Source organism: Macaca fascicularis, chromosome X (genome assembly GCF_037993035.2).
Source record: "Macaca fascicularis isolate 582-1 chromosome X, T2T-MFA8v1.1".
NCBI classification, from domain to species: domain Eukaryota; kingdom Metazoa; phylum Chordata; class Mammalia; order Primates; family Cercopithecidae; genus Macaca; species Macaca fascicularis.
In genome coordinates, this window is record NC_088395.1 from 42940001 (window position 1) to 42956587 (window position 16587).

Here is a 16587-nt window from a genome sequence, read left to right on the forward strand (position 1 = left end):
GACTACTAAAAAAAAGAAGAAAGAAAGAGGTTTAGTTGGCTCACAGTTCCACAGTCTATACAGGAAGTAAAGCAGAGGAAGCCTCAGGAAACTTTCAATCATGGAAGAAGGTAAGGGGAAGCAGGAATGTCCTACATGGTTGGAGCAGAAGGAAGAGAGAGAAGGGGGAGTTGCTACACACTTTCAAATAACTAGATCTCATGAGAACTCAATCACTATCAAGAGAACAGCAAGGGGGAAATCTGCCCCCATGATCCAGTCACCTCCCACCAGTCCCCTTCTCCTACTCTGAGGATTACAATTAAACACGAGATTTGGGTGGGGTCACAAATCCAAATTATATCACCCAGTAAATCACAAAAAAAGAAGATTCAGAGATGTGCAAGCAGATACCTTGCCCCAAGAGTAGGTCTCAATTATGGAGGTCAGATCCTAATGTCCTTCAGGCATGAACATGTACAAATAACTCTCCCTGCTGTGATCTCATGCTCAAAATGCAGCCTTCGGATTTAATTTGATTTTTCATGTAGTATGCTGAGAATTTCCTGGTCAATGGATTCAAGTAGAATTTATATTATTACAAATGGGTAAATTGGCACTCAGCTCCACTTAACCTCATTTCTGACCATCTTTTTTGCTTTTTTTCCCTCCCATTAAATAAAGTAGCTTCTTTCTTTCTCTGAACTCTGTGTTCTGTGGTACCCAGATATTGGACGTATGGTTCTGTTTCATCACAGGCTCCATATACTCTTCCTCTTCCTTTTCCTTTGGAGGCAAGGGCTGGGCTGCAGCATGGCCACCATCATGTTTACCTCAAAAGGAGCCACAGCGGTTCTAAAGGTCTAGGTCTGATTACCTGGACCCGCAGAGGCTCTGCCTTCTCTGTTTAGTGGGGTCAGATGGGATGTTAGTGCCCCATGGGATGGATTTTGATCAATGAGACTGAAGGAAGAAAGGAACTGGTTGATAAATTGTTTTTTCTTCCTCTCTTTCCAATACAACCAGATGGTTCAGAGAAGCAATGATTTCACATATCCTCTGTAAAGATACCCTATATGACCAATCAGTCAGGTTTTCTGTACGCCTATGGATGCCTTGGTAATGTATCGCTTTGTAATGGCTTTTGCTCCTTCCTTGACTAAAATCCCCTTTTCCTTCATTCTTGGTTCACTGAGATTGCACTCTCTCCACAAAGCAAGCATATAAAGCTGTGTATCATGCCTTCATTCTCTGTTTCATGAGGAACTTAGGATAAAATGAAACATGGAAGACAGTAACTTTTCATGCATTTGTTAACTACTAAGTAAACATGGAATTAGAGAATTTGTTTTGAGTTTTGACCAACAAATAAATAATGGCCTTATTTCAGAATAACCCTGACAAACTGGGGCATGTTGTTTTGCTGAGGCATAACTCTTCCTGTCCCATGCTTTGAGACAGATTGGTGGAGTCACTTAGCTAGAGAATGACAGCACACTGCCTACAGCAAAGCCAGTTTGGATAAATTATGCTATGTGTGGAATTTTTAAAATACTTATAAAAGAAGATTTTTTTTTTTCTGATACACAGCGAGGACAGAAACTGTTTTGGAAATTATGGTGGCCTGTAAATATATATATGTAAACCTAGGGATGAAATGCCTGTGCTATCATCCCTTTTACAACTCTACAATCTAAATTAAAAGTTGAATCCATCACATCACACAACTAATAAAATTTAAATAAACCATATTAATTTTATATAGAAAATAAATTTTTGCTGAAGCAATACTAGTGCTCACCATTGGTATTACATATACAAATATGATAGTGTACCATACGATGATTTGATTATCTCACTGTTTTCTCTGTTTAAATAATTTTAAGACCTTTTATCCTATATTAATTCTGCCTCTGTATTTTTCCGTTAGCCCAAAATAATTGAAGTAGAACATTCCTACAAAACATAATCGTTTTCAGGATAGGACATGCAACTCTTATGTAAGTAATTTAAGTCAAAATTTAATAATGTCATAGTTCAGTGCTTTTTAAAAGCAAAAGTCTAGGGTTTTTTTCCCTCATGACTGTTTAAAGAAATCAGTGTTTGCCCAATAGCAGGTGCTAAAAGTTTTCATTTGTGGCATTAGAGGGGGATAGCAAGAGCAAAGCAATGTGCCTACCAGTATATTAAAATGTAAATGCTGGTGCTTCATGATCCTTTTGTGCAACGTGGTCACCTAAACACAAGCATAAACATGCACATTAAAATAAAGTAATGCTCAATCATAAGATGGTCATCTAGCAATGAGACAAAGACAAAAGGAAAAGGGAAAAAAATGGGAGAGGTGGGGAATGGACAACATTAAACCCTGTAGAATGTGTGACCTCCAAGATGTCTCCCCTCCAGGCTGTCCCCCAGCTGCAAGGTAGAGGATGGGTAATCCACATTGAGTAGGGAAGAGAATGGGCCAGGGGTTACAGGGTCTGGGTCCCAGAGCTGAGAAAGCTGAGACCCACATGTGGACCTTGGTGACTTCACCATGTGACTCCGCATGCCATTTGGGACAGGTCATGTGGGAAACCCCAATGGTGCCTTTGCTGCAAATCTGGAAAAGATATGGTCATAGGGCACCTCCGGTGTCCTGCCTCTGCTTGGCCCAGTTTTGTTTGCTGGTGTTTTGCCACCAGAGATAGCCCTTGCATTGTCCTAATCTATATTTGTGAATTGTGCTGGTTTCCTGGAGATTGTCACCACCCGCCAAAGGTGGGTGCATTAAAAGACACCATCGGTTCTGGGGCTTGGTGGTGTCTCATGAGTTCAAGCATATCCCTGGCCTAGGCCATGTCACTGTCCATTAGTTGAAGAAAAAGCAGTTCTCAGGTGCAAGCAAGGACCACCTTTTGTAACTGTCACTGTCCTGGCCTAGAGAAAAGAGTCCACCCTCCTTGGGGCACCCCATGGATGACACAGTCAGTACCAGAGGTTCCAGAGAGGGGGGATGAAGCTGTTGGTCTCTTCATAATTGGCACAGACGATTTTGGATATTTCTGGGTGGGCAGTTGCTTTGCATGTTTCAGGAGAGGTTAATTGATTTTGGGTTTACATGACAGGCCTTTAGTTTGGGTCTTACTTTAGTGGTTGTTTGGGGGCCCAAGGGAGAGAGATGGGCAGTGGATGGGGCTTTTCTGTGTGCTCCTGTGGACGGTTCTTTTGCTTTTGTTTTCATTTCGCATTCTTCCGTCTCCACAAGTCAAAGTCATTTCCTGTGGTTTCCACTGTGTGGACAGTGCTCAAGCGCGGTACTTGCCAGAGGGATTAGAGGCTGGGTGAACCCCAGGTCACAGACATGATGAAGCAGATAAACTGTTCTTCTGGTTCCTGTCTAACCTCAGAGGGGCAAAAACCCTCCCCAGGAAGGAGAAGAGTGTTCAAAAGCCAGACTTTTGGAGAAGAGGCAGCTGGGCAGGGCTGAAAGCCTTCAGTATGAACTGTGGAGAAGCAGCCCTTGCCCCTACTGTGGGCTGAGGGGACCCCAGCTGGGCACCCTGGGTCAGACTGAAGCCAACAATGCCAGCTGCCCTTTTTAGCCTGCTGGCAATGCCACGTGTGCTAGAGAAGATGGAGGATCCCTGTGCCAGGAGCCCACTTGGTCTTCCCAAGGGGCAGTGCCCCAGTGAAGAGAGAAGCAAGAAAATAAAGTTCCTTGTAGGTCCTCTGTCAAAAAAAGTAAAAATAAAAAATTAGATGGCCATCCATATGATAGAGAACATGCTACTCTTATTAATTTTAAATATAATTGGAATGAAAATTCATACTCTTAGAAGGAATCTTGTAATAAACTCATGGACACAAAACACTTTCCATGGACTCCTGCAAAGATGACGTCCACCACTGGGGAGACATGCTCTAGTGCAGTGATTCTTAATTTATTTGTCATCTCTTTGTAAATCAGGTAACAAAAAACAAACAAACAAACAAACAAAAAATTGGTTTTATCCTAGCAAAGTTTACATGTGTGCACAAACAATATTTTGAATATAGTTTCAGTAAGTTTATGAATGTCCTGATGGCAATCCAAGGACTAGCATAATTACATTATTTCATTGAATTCTTCCAATTATCTCAGTAAGTAGTATCCTGTAGAGAAATCTCAGAGTAGCATAATTATGCTTCCTTTTGTATGTTAATTGCTTTTTCTCCAAGATTCCCTTAGGATACTTTTTTCCTAATCTTCAAATATCAGTAACTTTACCAGTTACTTTCCCTAGGAAACAGCCTAATTTGCTCTTCAGAGCCAAACAAGACTTTTATTTCAAAAACACTTTTTTCTATTAAATCTTTGAATGCATTTTTCCATCTTTTCTGTTCTTCTTTTCTTTCATCTGAATTCCATATCTAATGATCTTTTTGTAATTTTACATCTCATTCATTTTAATTTTCATTTTGCGTACTTTTTTTGAAGTTTGACTTCCATGTCACTGATTGTGGCATTAAATACTGTTTATTCTATTTATGATTGCATCAAATGTGACAATTATTTTTGTAAATATTTAATTTACTTCTAATTTACTTTTATTTCTCATATTTCTCTTCATTCATGACTTTTTTTCATCTCCTTTTGTTTCATCACATCTTTTTTAAAACAAGATTGTGATGCCTGTGTGTTTTTTGAAATTATAGACAAATTTCTTTTCACCTCTTAGCTTTTAAGTCACCCTTATTATAATACATGCTATTCATTTGCTTTTGAATTACGTTTTTCCTTTCTTGATTTTGTAATTTCTACTCATTAGTCAAGTAGTTTTTCATTAATTCTTTATCTTTGTTTTGAAATTGGACCAGTTGATGAATTTAAAGAGCACCCTTACTAATGCTGGCCTTCCTAAGAATAAAATTTTTATCTTTCTTACTACTTGGAAGACTCTCTGTTGCTCATGATCTAACATAATTTCTAATTGATGCATGTTTAATTTTATAATGGAGATGTGACACTTGTGAATATTTATATACCAGATAGCATTGTGTTATCGTTCATAAAACAGAAACTGTAAGAAATGCAAGAAAAAAATAGAGAAAATTACATTAGCATTAATATTAGTAAGTCTGGGTTTACTTGTACTATACAGAATTATAGAAATATATTGAAGAAAAGAAATGCCATACGTCAATAAGGTAAAACAAATTGTTATATTTTGAACTCAAATAAACTGATAGAAAAAGTAAACCAGGAGTGGTGGCTCATGCCTGTAATTCTAGCACTTTAGGTGGCTGAGGCAGGAGGATGGCTTGAGGCCAGAAGTTTAATACCAACCTAGGCAACAAAATGAGGCCCCGTCTCTACAAAAAATAAAAAATCAACTAGGCATGGTGGTGTACACCTGTACTTCCAGCTCCTCAGGAAGCTGAGGCAGGAGAATCACTTGAGTCAGGGAGGTCGAGGCTGCAGTGAGCTGTGATTGTGCCACTGTACTCCAGCCTGGGCAACAGAGCAAGACCCTGCCTCAAAAAAAAACAGCAACAACAACAACAACAACAAAAAAACAAAACAGAACAAAAAACGCTGAAAATATTTTGGCAAGACCACAGAAGACGTAAATAATGTGATTCATTAACTTGGCTTTTAAGTTACGAAAATGGTGAATTAAAATTTACCAAAATTCTTTTGAATTTGTCTATTGCTTCAATTTATTCTGTCACTTTTTGCTTTGTAGACTTGAGGAGTATGTTATTAGACATGTACAATCCCAGAACTGTCATATATTTCTGATGGATTAACACTTACATCATTACAAAATATCTTTCTTTCTAGGAATGGTTTTGCCCAAAAGTTTACCTTGTCTGATATTAGTCCAGCTACCCCAGATTTCTTGTGGTAAGTTGCTGTTTGACTATTTCTATGCTCTTTAAACATTTTTGCATACTTATATCTAAAGTGTGTATCTTACAAACAGAATATATTTGAGTTCTGTTTTTTATCCAGTCTGATAACTGCTGGAATATTCAAACCATTAACATTTAATGTAATTACTTACATATTTGTATTTAAATCTACCATCATACTTGCTTTTCTACATGTTTCATATATTTTATGTTTTTTCTCTCCTTTCTTGCTTTCTTTGCATTTATTAAATATTCTTTTATTATTCTATTAATCCTCTATTATTATCTTTCCTCTCTATTAGCTTATTATTCTATTCCCCATTTGTTAGCTTATTACTTAGACATTTTTACTCTTCAAGATTATCCTAGATATTAAAACATGAATTCTTTATTCATTAGTTGTAATATAAATTAAATGTTTTCCTACATCCCAGAAAATTCAAGGACCTTTGAACACATAAATTTCATTCATTCTTTGTGGTATATTGTATTTTTTTTCAGCTTCAAAATAAATAAAAATGTAAAAAATACATTTTTATTTCTGTATTCTGGTAAAAGAATATATAAGTCTTTGGCTACATGGCTCACATTGGTCAAAAGAATGTAAATATAAGTGACTATATGTGATGTTTAAGAAGAAACTTCAGCGCTATTGGATAATTCTTCCATTTCTCTTTTTGTTCTGCTATGAGAATAGAATATCTCAAATAGTGGTTACTTCCACTGGCGGATTTTGAAATGAAGACAATATATGGAGAGGAACCAAAGCCAACTAAGAGCTACAGTGGTCAACATAAAATGTGAGAAAACAATAATTGTGATAATGTACTGAGATTTGGGTAATTGTTACTGTAGCATAGCTTATGGATGCTAACCAAAACACTCCTTCTTTTCTTTTATGTTATATTGAAATGTATTTTACTTCTAAATGTATAAAAACAGTCTTGGACATTATCGTTACAGCTTTATGCAGTCTATATTTATTTAAAATTATTTACATGTTTACCTCCTTTTTTTAAGAAAACTCTTCATTCCTTCTGATTTCTCTGTGTTTCTATCTGGGATCATTTTCCTGTTACATGAAGAAATCCTTTTGTTAATTCTCATTATGTTGTTATGCTGGTGATTAATTTTCTTAGTTTTTGTTTCTCTCAAATCATTTTTGCTTTTTGTATTTTTAATTTTGTAGAGGCAGAGTGTCACTCTGTCATCCAGCCTGGAGTGCAGTGGTGTTATCACAGCTCACTGCAGCCTTGAACTCCTGGGTTCAAGTGATCCTTCCACCTCAGTCTCCCAAATAGCTGGGAGTGCAAGCATGCAACACCACACCCAGATAACTTTTTTCTTTTTCTTTCATTCTTTCTTTTTGGTTTGTTTGTTTGTTTGTTTGTAGAAACAGCATCTCACTATGATGCCCAGGCTGGTCTTGACCTCCTGGTCTCAAGCAATCCTACGTCAACCTCCCAAAGTGCTGGTATTATAGTTGTTAATCACCATGCCCAGTCTTGCTTTGCTTTTTAAGAATGTTTTTGGTGGGTAGAGAATTCTAGGTTGGCAGTTATTTCAGCATTTTGAAGATTCCATTCCATTGCTTTCTGGCCTCCATCATTTCTGTTGAGAAGTTTGTTAGATGTTGTAGGATTTCTCCTTTGAAGATAAATATATTTTCCTTCTGATTACTGTCAAGATTTTATTTTTGTTTTTGATTTTCAGTAGTTTTACTCTGATGCATCTGCATGTAGTTTTCTTTACGAGTATCTTACTTCTGGTTTCTAGCATTTATCAAGTCTGTGGGTTGGTACATTTCATCAGTTTTGTAAAATTCTCAGTTTTTATCTCTTTAAATGTGTTTCTATTTCCTCTTTTTCTGGGACTCAGTTTTCGTATATGCTAGATGTTTTCATTGTGCACCATGTACACTATATATACTTCATACTATTGTTTTGTATTGTCTATCCTTTTATCTTTTTATGTGTCACTTCTGAGCATGTTATTCTGAACTATAATCCAGTTTTATAATTCTTTCATTAGCTATATCTAATATTTTAAATGTATTTAATGTGTTCTTAATTTTAGTTATTATAATTTTTCTATTATAAAATTTCCATTGGCTTCTTTCTTAATTATAATTTCTAATTCTCTAGTGGAATCTCTGAACATAAGAACAGTTATTTTAAAGTAGTGCTTGGTAATTTTAATATCTGATCTCCTGGAGGACTATTTCTATTGTTTCATTTTTCTCCTTTCTTTTCTGCACACCAATTTTTTATTGTATCTGATCATTGTGCATAAAAAGCTATAAAGACAATTTGAAACTCTTGGCTATGTTTTCTTCCTTCAGTGAGGACTTAACTTTGTTTCTGCTACAGAGTTATGGTAAATGCATATCACCTTTATCAATCAGGTATTGAGCTATTTTAAAGCTGGATTTTAGTCATTTGAATGAAGGCTAGAGTATTTGCCATTCAGCATTATTTTAAAATTAGAGGTCTTTGGGAATCCCAACTTAAAGGCTATGATGTTTATCAAGGTCCCTCCTTTTTCACAGGCTCTGAAGTTTAGTCCTTCCCCCAAGCCTATGAAATTTCCAGAAGCCTTCCTCATCTTTTCAGCTTCTCAGGCACCACCAGCTTCTTGTCTTCTTTACTTCTCAGACACAGTATTTTGCTCAGCTTCCTGGCCTCTCAGAAGGCAGTTTGGATTTTCAAAGGCCTTGAAGTATGTATATTATCTTCCTATTGTGGCTTAAAACAAAACACATTTATTATCTCAGAGTTGCTGTGGATCAGGGGTCTGGGCCCAACTTGCCTGGGTGCTCTGCTAAGGGACTCACAAATATGTGATCAAGATGTTATAGAGGCTACATTCTCATCTGGAGGCTTAACTTAAAGAATCTGGCATAATTCATTTCCTTAAGGCTATATGATTGAGGGATCCAGATTTCTGCTGGCTAGAGGTCATCTTCAAGTCCTAGAGGCCACCTGCTGTTTCCTGCCATGTGACCTTCTCTTTGGCAGTTCACAACATGGCAGGTTGCTTCTTGAAGGCCTGCATGAGAGTATCTGTCTCCAAACAGCTAAGATCGAGTCTTACATAATGTAACCTGATAATGAGAGTGACAGCCAACACCTTTGCTATATACTATAAGCAAATTAGGTTAGTGAAATCTCATTTCCTATTGCATATGCTATTGACTAGAAGCAACTCAGAATTGTCATCCACACTTAAGGCCTTGAGGGTGGTATGAATTCCTGTAATGCCTCCAAAATGTGGTACTGGTTTTTGTTTATTATTTTTATAGTTAGAAGCAATTCTAGTGGTTTTCATCTGGCCTTTTCTTCCATAATAGCCCTCTCTATATATGTCACAGAACCAATGTGGTGATTCTGCCAGTTACTAAGCATGTCCATTCCAGGTATCTATATTTTAAATGGAGAAATAGACCCTTGATGGGTATGCATACCCACTGGGACCACTTTGAGATAGAACTGAGCTGAAATTCCATCACCTGACCTTTTACCTCCATAAGCACCTACTCTAAGTGTGTGGACATCAGTGACATTTTGGGTCTTCGGGAATTAGTGTCAGTTGAGAGCCAGCATCTAGTAATTCCCCCCAAAGACTGAATATTTCCCCTTCCCAAATGTACAATCACCTGGGTAAATAGTAAAAGTCTGCAAGTAACTCTGGGGAAGGCTAGTAGGAAGATTAACAGAATAAATTTGTGGCAGTGTATTAGGCTCTTTCCTCAAGGAGGCCTGATCTCCCCTTCACTCAATCAATTTTAGGTTGGTGAACTGGCTCAAATCTGGGAATTGACTCAAGGGTCATCGTATTTTAGGGATTCAAGTAAGACTTCCGTTCACTAAGCTTAGATCTGTTCTGCTTATATAGATCAAGTAAGAATTTAGTAAACTGTCCATTTTTTTTTTAGGGGCACCACGATCAACCAGCCAACACTAAAGATTTCTGTGAATCAGACTCTTCTAATCACTGCTTTGACTCTGTTGGCAATTATGGTAACTCATTTTGTCTTAGGCAATTTGTATTAGTTTCTTAGGTTTGCCATAAAAAAGTACCACAAACTGGGTGGCTTAAAACTATAGAAATTTATTCTCCTACATTATGGAGGCTAGAAGGCCGAAATCAACGTGTTAGCAAAGTTGATTCCTTCTGAGGCTCTGAAGGGGAATCTATTCCATACCTCTCTCCTAGTTTCTGATGATTCCTGGTGATCCTTGGTATTCCTTGGCTTGCAACTGCATCGCTCCAACCTCTGCCTTCGTCATGACACAGCATTCTCCCTGTGCATCTCTGTGCCTAAATTTCCCTCTTATAAGGACACCAGTCATTGGATTAAAGGCCACTTTAATCCTTTACAACCTCATCTTAATTCGATTATATCTACACAGATCCTATTTTCAAATAAGGTCACATTCACAAATACTGGGGGTCAGGACTTCAACATATCTTTTTGGAGGAACACAATTCAACTCACAAAGGCAATTAAGTGCTGCCACTGCCACTTGACCTTTGTCGTCTCAAGAGTCTATCATTGTCATTACATCTAGGGATCCTGATTTATGGTAGCAGTTCCCATGATAATTTCTGGTCTATAATGAATAGCCAGCACAAAGCTCATCAAGGATGCTGGAGCTCCCCTTACAGATTTATTTCTCATAGCCAGGGTAAAGGGTACGTTCTGAGAGCCCTCTCAAGGTGAGTGAGTAGGTCTTATATAATAAAGACACTCCAACATTCAAATGTTTCTAAGCCTCTAGATATCTTCCTCTACAGTATACCCCAAAAGTTCTGGCATTTTGATTTCATTTATCATAGGTCACTTTTGGGTCCATGTTTCAGCCAACCAACCAAGTAAACTGTCAAGCCCCTCAACTTGAAACACTGAATCTAGAATATTTGCTTAGTTGGCCCTGTTATGGACTGCATTGTTGCCCCTCCCCAAGATGTATATGTTGAAACCCTAACCCCCAATGTGACTATATTTGGAGATGGAGATAATTAAGTAAAATGAGGTCATAAGGGTGAGGCCTTAATTCCGTATGGCTGACGTCCTTATAAGAAAAGGAAGAGACATCAGAACTGTCTCTCTCTCTCTCCATGTGAATGCCCAGAAGAAAGGCCATGTGAAGTTACAGTAAGAAGGTAGTCATCTGCAAGCCGGAAAATGCCCTCCACAGAAACTAAGCCTGTTGGCACCTTGATCTTGAACTTCGTCCTTCAGAACTGTGAGAAAATAATTTTTTGTTATTTAAGCCACCCTGTCCATGGTATTTTGTTATGGCGCACCAAGCTGATGAATACAGGCCCATATCAACGAATTCTGCCCAATCCAACTTCATTTTCCTTTCACTTTGACCCCATATCTTTAAAATTGATTCCTATGCATATGTCCCAGGTTTCTGCCTATATAAAATGATAAAACTGTGCAATGCTTTTGGTATGCATAACAACTCCTCATGGGTTACACTTTGTACTTTACCCCTCTGAGCCTGCTGGGAATTCAGGTAAGTTATAGGTTTAGAAGCAAAGAGAGGTGGTAGGGGTAGGTCTTAAAGAGGATGATCAGTGCCTTACCAGTCAACTGCCTCAGGAAAGGCAGGCAAAGGAGGGCTAATCTTCTCAAGACAGGAGTAGAAGGGCTGCTTCTACTGGCAAAAAAGGCTCAGCAGAACTCAGGGGTTAAAGTCCCCAGCTTTATGAGAATCTTCCCATAGGATCCCGTTCCAGCTTTATAGACATACAGAGGCTACAAGGCTGAGAAATCACTTTGCATTATTCAGCCACTGGCAGGGCGGAGGCTCTGAATTTTGGTTTTCAGGGCCCTGTGGCTGTGGAAGGAAGGTAAGAATTTCTTTCAGGGCAAACAGAAGCTTTCAGTTTCTTTATGTGGACTTTGGGCTGATAATTCAAATTCCTGAGCCTATCCTTTCCCTACTTTCTCCAGCACAGTTAGGAGCAAACAGCCAACCTCACTGTACTCCTTGGTTTGACTAAAATGTGCTAAGGCATCAAATACATGGTCACCCAGAACCTTGTCTTCTGTAATTATTTGGTTAGGAGTAACTGTAAGGAATAATTAGAAGGACAGCCGAGAAAGGAATGAGGCCAATAGACCCAAGTTCAGGCAAGCTGATTTATTGTCAGTCCTGCTGGGCTACCTCTTGACAAAAGCAGAGGAGGCAACCCCGCTTACAGGGTATAGCAAGGTTTTATAGGGCATAGAACTGGGTCAGGGTGAAGGAAAAAGAAAAGAGGCAGGGTCGGAGTGGGGGGTCCTTTGTGCCACGTGTCTGACCGCTTCCTGGAGATGTTTTTCTTGCCAGTTCTATTGCGCAAGGTAGACGTCTTAACCACATCCTGGAACAGCTGGCCTCTGGTCAAACAGTTACAGGTGGGTTTGGGGTAGGGTGTTTTACTTTTGGCCTTTGGGGCTTAGGTCTATGGGAGGGGGAAATAGTCCAGTTGGGTGGACCCTAACAGTAACCAGTGGTGATATTTTGTATATCTCTATTGCCACATCATGCCATTGACTACCAGTGCCCTTCTTACTGCTGGAAATAGACTCATTAGTGCTTTTAAATTTAATCATATTAGAGAAGATTCAAAACCAAGTCAGAGAATTCGTACTTAAGATTCTATCTCCCTGGAACCACTCTTGGTATTAAAATCTGTATCAGTTAGCATTTAATCAGAGAAGCAAAAACTAGTATCTATCTATATCTATATATTTATATCAGATATTCTGCAGAATGGCACTGTTGACTTTTCGGCTGGATAATTCTTTGATGGGGTGTGAGGGTGGGGGACAGTCCTGTGAATTGTGGGTTCATCTATGGCCTCTACTCACTAGATGCCAGTAGAACAACTCCCTACTCTCCACCAAGTTGTAACAACCAAAAATGTATGCAGACATTGCCAAGTGTTTCCTGAGGGTGAAAATTGCCACCAGCTGAGAACTACTGGTATCTCTATATTATCTATATTTTTATTTATAGCTATATGTATGTTTCTTTATCTGTCAGAGAGAGAAATTGGTTATATGGAATTGGCCTTATGTGATTGTGGGAGCTGGCTAAGCAGTCTCTGTATGGCTTCACATAATGCCATACATGATGCTGAGGCTTCAAGATCACGGGGATGGCAGTCAGAAAAGGAAGATCACAAGCAGGCTGGAACCAACAAGCTTAAGCTGGAACTCTGTGGAGAAGGACTAAAACCTGTGTTCATTCTTGTTGCCTCTAACCTTGGTAATGAGGGTATCCAGTGGAAGTGGGGCCCTTTGCCACAAAGTGAAACACACACAGCTGGCCTAGGAGTCTGAGAAGCTGAAAGAATATCAGCAGCAGGTAGAGCAGCCGCAGAATGAGAAGCTGCTTCACACCAGTAGGGTGAATCTACAGATCAGCAGCAATATGTGTGAGCCACAGAATGGCCACCGCTTCTCTTCCAGCCTCCAAATCTCTCAAGAATCTTCCCTATGTCTGACCTCAACTCAAAACAAACAAGAGAAAAAATTCTGGGAAATGCAATTCAGCCTAGACAAGGTGACATATGAGAAAGCCATTTCAAGATAGTTTGCTCAAAGTAGGATCCAAATTATGCCGATACTCAAATGAAAATATTATCCAAGCTGGAAGAATGTGTAGTTCCAAAGACTGACTACAAAATAAATTATGAGCTTAAATGGATCAAAGTCATATTAAATATGTAGAAACTTCAGAACTCCACAAATCAAAAGTATATCATGTATGGATGGAAATTGTTTTCTTCATTGCTGAGATAGAAAAAGGATTTGTCTGGCACAATGTATGACCCTTTGTCTATTCAAAATGATCACAGCTAATGCAAGACATTTAACAGAAAGATAAATTTAATGTTAACAAGCACATTTGATAATTGTCCCAGGAAAGATTATAGGTAATTAGATGGAAGTTTTTTTCAAGTAATCTAGGGTAGTCAACATTTTAAATGCACCACAGAGACATTTATCTCAGCAATTCAGCAAAGCAGCATCAACTCTTGAGTCAGAATAAAAGCTTTCAGCTTCTCATTGGAGAAGATTCTGAGCATTTACTTTATTTATAGTAAGACTCTCTCAAATTTTTCTCTAAGATTTCCCAGAACCTTTCTGAGGCTTCATGCAATTTATGTAAGTCACTTAACAAGCACTTGTTGAGCTGTTACTATGTGTCTGGCACTCTTCTAGGTGCTCTCTATATACAAAGAGTAATAGACAAAAATTCTATTCTCAAGAAACAAGCTTTCAGTGAATCAATAAACAAATATATATATACACACATATAGTTGTGACAAGTGTTATGAAGAAAAATATGGCTGGGTAAAAAGATAGAGAGTTATACAGAGGAATGCTCATGCTTTTTTATATCAAGTATTCAGGTCTTTATACTTTATATCAAGTATTTATATCAAGATACTTTGTATCAAGTATTCAAAGTCCACTAAAGATGATCTATGAGTATAGATTTGAATCAAATGAGGAAGTAAGTGAGTGAGGATTTCTAGAGGGGAAATCCTAGCATTCTAGGAGAGGGAATCATAAATGCAAAGGCCCAGAAGATTGGAGCTGTTAGTATGTTAGAGGTCCAGCAAGGAGTGCCTAGAGTAGAAGAAGCCAGGGAAAGAGAGTTGGGAGGTGATGTCAATAAAGATCCAGGGGCCAGACTCAGAGACCATGGTTAAGATTTTCTTCTGAGAGACAAGAGAAACCACTGGAGGATTTTGAGCAGAGTGGCATGATCTGAGTTTTGTTTTTAAACGATCTTTCTGTTTGCTTTCTGGCAAGTTGACATTAAGGGGACAGTGGTGGAAACAGGAAGACCAATGAGGAGGCTATTGCAATAATTCAGGATACTAGGGTGGTAGTGATGAAAATAAGGTAGGATAGTCAGATTCTGGACTTCTGGGTATATTTTAAAATAGAGATTATGGGATTTGCTTATAGATGCTATGTGGGATGTAAGAGAAAGGGGTCAAATAAATGTAATTATTTTTAAAAACTTCATATTTCACTTCTCTCCTCCTTTTCTCCAACAGAGTCATCATTTCTCTCTCTCCGAACACTCAGCACCCTACCACTTGCCTCTAGGTGTCTAAAACACTTACCATTCCCCCTACCCCTATAATGAGACATCCAACCCAACTCCACCACTTCTATTTGTCTCTTTTTGCTATAAAAATTCTCCCTTTCTGCCTGTTCCTTATTCAGTGCTCACCCCATCACTTCATTCAAAGCCTTTATGCTCTGAGACTAACTTTTTCCGCTCACATCTTAAACAGAAAGCATCTGATGTAAGTAATTCAGATTCAGGTAGAAATGACTAATAATTTAAATTAAAATAGTTTACTTTTTAGGGAGGTATTTTAAAAAGTTTTGAAATCACCCAAATAAGCCCTTTTCTTGTAAACACTCCTAAGTTCTATGATCACCTACAAATTACACTTACCCTTTTCTTGTGGTAAACACTCCATGAGTTCTATGATCACCTACAAATCACACTTAGTTGGTGACTGCCCCCATCCACGCAGGCCTTATGCTGACATTATCAAGGCTCACGCTTTATCAGAAAAGGAAACTACAGGAAATGAATCACGAATCATTATTTTTAAAGAGCAACTCCCTCACAGCTTGCTTATCACTATTACTAAATGAAGAAAAGAGCTAAACATGTGAACTTACATCACAAGAAGAAAGATCGAAGTCTCTTAACATACCTGAACAGACTTGTCATAAACTATTGTCTGCTCTGTGGACCCAGCAGACTTTGTCCCAGGCCATTGAATGTTCTGAGCCCATTGAATTCCCCTAAGAATCATTTACTACTCCCCCTAAAATCATCCATGTTTCCCTATCTCCCTTTCCACTAAGAAGAAGGGTAAATAAGCATCTCTACCCAATTGTGTGGTGGGGTAATCTCTCTGTGATTTTTCCCTTCGTGCATATGAATACATTTGTATGCCTTCTCTCTTACTAATCTGCCTTTTCAGTGGGCCTTCAGAAGGTGAATGGGAAGTTTTCCATTGGTCCCTACAAGGTCTTAGTTACCTGACCAAACCTAGCAGCACAAGTTGGGAAATTTTTAACCAGAGAAGAAACGCTAAGTGAACATTATTTTGTTATCAAGGTAGCCCTGATGAAGTAGCTGGGAAAATTCTTTTACTTACTGTTTTTCTTCAGCCCTTATTTACAGGTACAGCCGCTTAAAAAAAAAAAAAACAGATGAGCCCCATGATGGAGTCAGAGCTTCCTGACCCCTGACCAGATACCAGAGGGTGATAAGACCCTGAAACCAACCCAAACTGGAAGAGATAACCCCAGTGGCCTTTAGATCATTAACATACCATCATAATGCTAACATTCCCACCACAGAAAGAAAATTTCTGCCATTTTATGTACATGGGTTGTACGAAGATGTGCGTTTATGAGTTGAGTCTGCACATCTGTAGTCCCACCCTGCACATGCTAACCTTCCTTCTTGCTCCTCGGACCCAGTCCTTAAAAACTCCATGTCTTCTATTGGTCAGGGAGAAAGGGTCTTTAGAGTGTAAGCTCACTCCATCTCCATTTCTAGAAAGGAATAAAACTGGCTTGGCTTTTGTTCCAATTGGGTGTTCTTTCTCTGCGACCAGTACAAAGTAGGGAAAAAACTCAATTTGCCAATGACAATATGAGCAACTAGCAATTTG

General features: G+C 38.6%; 1 long non-coding RNA gene across 1 annotated transcript; it reads right to left on the minus strand.

Annotated features, from left to right (window-relative positions):
• Positions 1 to 1712: 1712 nt before the first annotated feature.
• On the minus strand, positions 1713 to 15480 carry LOC141409443 (uncharacterized). The gene is made up of 2 exons (XR_012430261.1): positions 15348 to 15480; positions 1713 to 3693 (listed from the first exon to the last, which is right to left on the minus strand). It is a non-coding gene; the product is annotated as an uncharacterized lncRNA (long non-coding RNA).
• Positions 15481 to 16587: the final 1107 nt, after the last annotated feature.